The following is a 7265-nucleotide window of genomic DNA, read 5'->3' as shown; positions in this document are numbered from 1 at the left end:
AGTGGGAGCCATGACACTGGCCCTGGGAGGGCTTGGCCTGGTGGTTCTCAGTGGGATGATCGGGCAACAAGTGTTCTGCCAGCTCCCCTGCTCTGCCCAAACCCTCCTGTATGGTTTGCCTGATTGGTGAAAACAAACTCTTCAAGTCTCAGGGCTTGGCCTTATCTTGCCTCCCTCCATTGAGTTGAAGGAGATATTTGGCCCCCTCTGCAGCCATTCAAGTAATATCTGTCTGCCCAACACATCCAGCTACTGCAATAACAGCAACCACTCTCTTGCTCAAAATAAATAAATAAAAAATAAATAAATAAATATCCTCAGAGGCTGCTTTAAATAAATTCAGCCTAGAAACCAGCTCACTAGAATTACTAAGAAGGACACGCCCTCCTGACACTCTTAGGCTCAAGGCTCAGGACTCAGCTCTCTTTTGACATGTTCCCTGAGCAAACCATACCTCCTATTCTCTGAGCACGTGACAAACTGACTTCCTGGGCTAATGGAACCTACAAACCTCTCACTTGCTTATGCAAAGGGTCAAAATGCACTAAGCCTTCATTACAAGACTTCACTCTAGGAGATGCTATGAAACTGCTGGCTGAGGGCAGTTGCAGGGGAATGATTGGCAAGCCCGTATCCTACTCCCAGAGGACCTGGGTGACTCAAGGTGCAGGACCTCAGTCTCAATGAGATCGGTTGTACTGATTTTTCACTCATTTTGTTCAGCTTTTCCAAGGAATGATTGACTGGGAATCATCATCAATCCAAGCACGCTGGATTGGTCTGGCCCAGAGGCTTTCATAGTTAGGTCTCCTTTTAAGCTAGGGTTGGGGTTGGGGAGTGCAAGAACTGCCCAGACATGCCCCATCTGGGAAAGGGGGGTTGCAATTGGTCCCTGCATGGAAGGCTTCAGGTGAGTGCAGACTGGTCTGGAGGCAGGAATGGGCACATCAATACATGACATTCATGAGCATGTGATGGTAATTCATGCCAGGCTTACCTTGGTTTTTGGCATTCTCCTGAAAGCCACCAACTCCAAGCAATTTTACTCCTGGAGGTTCAGTCTTCTTCTTCAGCTTTAGGCATGGGACGTGTTGATGGGCTACTCTCTGTGCACTATGAGCTCACGTTCTACAGTTGCAATACTGTGTGGGCAAAATTTGTCTTGCCAGTGTTTCAGTAGGAATGATGCAGTTGGCTCTGGGAGGGGTTGGTTTGATTGGTCTTGATGGGATGATCTGGTCACAAATGCTCTTCAAGCCTTCCTTTCTGCCCAAACTCTCCATCATGAGTTGACAGATAAATCACAGTATGCCTCTGGGTATCAGTCTTTTTCTTTTCCTCTTCATGGCCTTGAAGATGATGTTTTTCCCTCTCTTAGGTCAATCAACAAATTTCTGGTTGTCCAACCCATCCAGGTACTGCAACACCAGCAAGCAGTTTCTTCCTAAAATTCTGAAGAGCAACTCTGACAATGCCACCTTGATCACCAGCCTACTAGTGTCACTAACCAGGGCAACCACACCTTGTTTCCTCAAGCTCAAAGGTTAGGATTCAACTCTGGCCATGTTCACTGTTCAAACCATGCCTCCTATTTCCTGACCAGGTCTGATCCCCTGCTGCCAAAACTAATGGAAGCTGCAACCCTCTGTCATGCTAAGGCAATGGGCCTGAGGTCAAATTGCAACTAAGTTTTCCTCATAAGTCTTTACAACAAGAGATTTCATGCAGTCTAACACAACACCTTTCTAACTCTCTGTCTCTCAGTTTTGCCCTGTCTCTGTGTGTGTCTGACTTTGTTTCTGAATGTCTGCCATTCATGACACTTTCTCTTCATGGGATGCCCAAGTTCAAGACATATGTTCCAGGAACATGAGTACATGTGAGAACCCAGCATAAATATTTCCCATCTTGGCCAACGTCTCCCAAGACAACTTGTAACATTCTAGTCTTATAGTTTTCTGAAATGCAACCTTGCAAGCAGAAGTTGCCATGGCAGACTCCCCTGATCATGAGCAGGGGTCTCCTGTTAGTCTTGAATTGCAGCCTCTTACTCAAAGGTCAATTTGTCCAATGGATCCCTAAGGGCACCAAATAGGCTTTACTTGAAGAATTACACCCTTTTGAAAACCAGTAAACACAATATATGTCCTTCTAGCTTTGTGATTCATTTGAGTGAAGACAGTTGTTAATTCAATCATGTTAGTAGGTACACCAAAACTCAAGTATCAAGTGTACTTCTCTGATATTTTTTGCCTTAGCGCTTATGACTCTGTTTTCTGTTGGTGTGCCATTAACACTAATAAACTTTTCAGGTATCTCTGTCACTTTCTGGCTCCTCTCCATGAATGTTTTTGACCATTTTCCTCTGAACTCCAGTTGGTCTCCACAGAATATGATCCTGAGAAGGTTTGTGAGAGCAGATTTCTAATTATAGTGGGACAATTGCACTCTGGAGTTATAGTCCCTGTCAGATCTGACTCTCTGTTGTAGAACTCACCTACTTTCTCCCTAATCAGTGGTGACTTTATTTCTAAACTTTCTTGGGGGAAATTTTGGCTTTATCCAGGTTGGGCTAGTCCCGTTTCCCTTCCTAATCTCATTGCTAACATCTGCCCCTCTCGGCAGTCCCACAAGTCCCAAACTGTCCCAATAAGACACTCCAACAAGGATATCCTGAATGTTCCGAATTCCCTTCTAAAATATTCACTTTTATTTTAGCTTCAAAACTGTGGGGCAGAATCTCAATCTGGTACACATTTCTTCTTCCCAGAAATGTGCCACATATTTTCTAAGTCAATGGGAAACAACTTTACTTTCTCTTTTCTCTGTCTCTTTACTTCTCTCTTTCTCTTTCTGTATTTCTCTACACCTATCATCCTATCACTGAGCACTTCTTTCCCTAGCCACCAAACTGCAGACAAAGCATGCATGGAGCCAAGGTATTGCCACAATCTAACTCCCTCAGAAAGTAAATGGCCCTTGTATTTGCATATCCAGGACTCTCACACCTTTTCTTGTCAGCTTCTTGTTTGAAACCATTTCGACAGTCCTGAGATACCCAGGGAACTAAAAAAAAAAAAAAAAATAAGTAGCCCTCCTGTATAAAAAAATGATAACAAACCTGACAAATCAGAGAAATATCACTCTTCAGAATAGCCACAAACAACATAAAATATCTTAGGATAACATTAACTAAAGAAATAGAAGGCCTGTTTGACAAGAACTTTAAGTCTTTAAAGAAAAACATTGAAAAAGATACCAGAAAATGGAAAGATTTCCCACATTTTTGGATAGATAGAATCAACATAATGTCAATTCTACCAAAAGCAGTCTATAGATTTAATGTAATGCTTATCAATATTCCAACATAATCCTTTACAGAGTGTCAAAGAACAATACTCAACTTCATATGGGGAAAAAACCTAGGATAGACAAGACAAATCTGCACAATAAAGAAACTTTTGAAAGCATCACAAACCCTGATGTCAAGCTCGATTATAGAGCTAGAGTAATGAAAACAACTTGGTATCAGCATAAAAACAGACAGGTTGACCAATGGACTCAAACCGAAGACCCAGATATTAATTCACACACCTATGGACACCTGATTTTTGACAAAGAAGGTAAAATTATACAGTTAAAAGAAGAATGCATCTTCAACAAATGAGGCTGGCATAAATGGTGGATATCAACATGTAGAAGAATGAAAATAGATCCATATCTATCCCCATGCACAAAACTCAAGTCCAAATAGATTAATGACCTCAATATAAATTTGACAATATTGAACTTGAGAGAAGAAAAAGTGGGAAGTTGCTTTCAATGCATGGGCACAAAAGACCACTTCCTACATATAACCCTAGTAGCACAGACACTGAGGGCAACAATGAATAAATGGGACCTCCTGAAACTGAGACATTTCTATAAAGCAAAGGACATAGTCAATAAGACAAAAAGGCTGCCTAGTGAATGGGAAAAGGCCTTCACTAACCTCACAATAGACAGAGATCTAATCTCCAAATTATATAAAGAACTCAGGAAATTAGACATCAAATCCCAAATAATTCAATTAAAAATGGGGTACAGACCTAAACAGAGAATTCTCAACAGAAGAATCTCAAATAGTCAGAAAAGACTTAAGAAAATATTCAACATCATTAGTCATCAAGTAATGCAAATCAAAACAACCTGAGATACCATCTTACACCAGTCAGAATGGCTAAGCTCAAAAACACCAATGATAGCTTATTCTGGAGAGGATGTGGAGTAAGGGGAACACTTCTCCATTACTGGTGGGAATGCAAACTTTTACAGCCACTTTGGAAATCAGTATGGGAGTTTCTCAGAAAACTAGGAATCAAGTAGCTCTGGAACAGCAATATCACTCTTGGCCATATCTAAAGGATGCTCAATCATATTACAAGGACATTTGTTCAATTATGTTTATAGCAGCATTATTTGTAATAGACAGAACCTGGGAACAACCTAGATGCCCCTCAACTGAAGAATGGATAAAGAAAATACAGTACATTTACATAGTGGGATACTACTTAGCAGTACAAAGCAATGACATCTTGAAATTTGCATGCAAATGGGTGGAACAAAAACAATCCACCCTGTGTGAGGTAACCCAGACCCAGAAAGATGGACTTGTTATGTACTCACTCATAAGTGGATACTAGATGTAAAGCAAATGATAGCAAGCCTATAGTTCATGATCCTAGAGAAGCTAAGTAACAAGGTGAACCCTAATGGAAACATATATAGATCCACCCAGAAAGGTGAAATAAATAAGATTGCCTGACAAAATTGGGAGCATAGGGGAGGGGTAGAAGAAAGGGAAGAAGAAGAGGAGGATGGGAGAAGAGAAGGGACAGGAGTACTTGAAGGAACAGGATAGACTAGATGGAGGAAGGACAGAGATGAGAGCAAGTAAAGAGATATTTTGATTGAGGGAGTCATTATGGGGCTAGCAAGAAACCTGGCTCTAGAGAAATCCCCAGAAATCCACAAGGGATACTCCAGCTAAGACCCTATGCAATAGAGGAGAGGGTGCCTGAAGTGGCCTTGCCCTGTAGGCAGATTGATGACTATCTTACATGTCACCATAGAACCTTCATCCAGCAACTGTAGAGGCAGAGACCCATGGTGGAGCACTGGACTGAGTTCCCAAGGTCCCGTTGAAGAGTGGGAAGATGAGAATATGAACAAAGAGGTCATGACCATGATGGGTACACTGACTGAAACAGTCTACCTGAGATAATAGGAGCTCACCAACACCAGCTAGAATGGGAAGGAACAAGCATAGGGCCAAACTACATTCTATGAATGTGGATGACATTTGTATGGCTAGAGCAAACTGTGGGGCCACTGGTAGTGGCACCAGGACTTATCCCCACTGCTTGTACTGGCTTTTTGGAAACCATTCTCTTTGGATGGATACCTTGCTCAGCCTAGATATAGTAGAGAGAGCCTTGGGCCTTCCCCAACGCAATGTGCCTCACCCTCTCTGAGGAGTGGATGGGGGTGGGGTGGGGATGGAGGTGAAGGGAATGGGAGGAGGGGAGGGAGTGTAACCGGGATGGGTATAGAAAATATAAGAAAATAGTTTGTTTTCTTTTTTAAAAAATTAAAGTGAAATATATTAAAAATGTTATTCTGTGCGTGTGCATATGTGTATGTGTATGTGTGTGTGTGTTTGTGACAAACCAGACTCAGGTTGTCCGTCTTGGTAACAAGTGGCTTTATCTATACTAAACCATATCATTGGTGCTCTTTTTATACAAAAATACAATAATTAAGGTGTTTTATATAATACATATACTTAGAATTTAGAAAATTACATAAATAACAATCATATACCCATTTAAATATAAGAACAAAATAATGACCAGAAATCACTATGGATATTTTTAAATATCACTGCTATAAGATTAATTTATTGGCCACAACAAAAAAATATATGCATATAACATTTGATATGAAGAAATACATCATTGCTTCAGACACAACTGGTACTCAGCAACAAATGAACTTTTCAAACTGGGATTTTTATCAATTAATTTGATACATTTTCATAATGCCTGAACATATTCCAATTAGAAAAATGAACTATGATTAATGACAAGTAAACAAATAATTACAAGCATAATTAATGGTTATGATGAATATTTACTATTACATAAATTTTACACTTCTAATTACAGGCTATAAGTAATTACCTAAAAATGAAATTGGTGAGCAAAATGTGCTAATTTTCATTATATATGTCTACCATAATTAACATTTTAAACATTATCAGGAATTTAAATTGTTTCAAATTTCATTTCTAAGTATTTCTGGGAATCTGATAGGTGAAAGGGGGAAATCATTTCTTAACATGTCATCTATGCTTCGGATTCAATTTTTTTCAATGTTAATAATTTAGTAATAAAGACTGGCTTAATTGAATGTATTTTATGTTTGTGGCCATCCATTACACTTCCTTTATGAACTGTTCATGTGCTTTTCCACTTCCTCACGATGCTTTGTTTCCCCATTGATTTAGGTGAGCCTTTCAGAAAATATATACACCAAGTATACTTTGAATAAGTAACTGAGGGCAAAATAAGAATGAGTTACAAGTTAATTTGAAGTTAACACATTCTCGATTCATGATTCTTTCTTTCTCTCCTATCCTAACCTTTAGAGACAGACAACATAGAGATGAAGAAATTTAGAAAATAAAATATAAATAGATAAATATGATCCATTTGCTACATACATTATTGACTCTAATTTTAAATGGCTAAACCAGCTTTATCTGTAGTAATTTTGCTATAATCAATGTGCTTTAGTCACTCTTTAAGGGACACAGGTGAAACCAATGATGCTGAGAAATAATACTTATATATTAATTTGATTAATAGTTTAAAAAGAAGATAATGCCCACTAAAGTAAGAAACATGGAGTAGTTGCACTTATGAAAACTAATTTAGCAGCTATAACTAAAGGCAGGCTTTTACTTGTATAGTTTCCTGCATTATGCTAACTAGGTGCATGGTAGTATGCATCCTCAAATGTGTTACTCTTACAAGTGAGACCTGCCTGATAAAGGAACTGAAGAAGGTTCTTAAAGAAATAAAATGGAGAAGTGATTCTCATATATTTCACCATGAGGTTGAATTAATACCATTTTTAGGTTCTAACTTATTCAATGCTCTAGTCAATGATTAGTAGATATATGGCCTCAGGCTACAGATGGAAATAAAATTTTATTTAAACAG

General features: G+C 39.1%; 1 non-coding gene across 1 annotated transcript; it reads right to left on the bottom strand.

Moving 5' to 3' along the window:
• Nucleotides 1-669: 669 nt before the first annotated feature.
• On the bottom strand, nucleotides 670-763 carry LOC126495149 (small nucleolar RNA SNORD116). The gene has a single exon (XR_007590116.1). It is a non-coding gene; the product is annotated as a small nucleolar RNA SNORD116 (small nucleolar RNA).
• Nucleotides 764-7265: the final 6502 nt, after the last annotated feature.

This window comes from Alexandromys fortis, unplaced genomic scaffold (genome assembly GCF_014885135.2).
Source record: "Alexandromys fortis isolate MF-2015 unplaced genomic scaffold, M_Fortis_MF-2015_v1.1 scaffold_434, whole genome shotgun sequence".
NCBI classification, from domain to species: domain Eukaryota; kingdom Metazoa; phylum Chordata; class Mammalia; order Rodentia; family Cricetidae; genus Alexandromys; species Alexandromys fortis.
The sequence above is the reverse complement of the archived record's forward strand: the minus strand, read 5'-3'. Positions and strand labels throughout refer to the sequence as shown.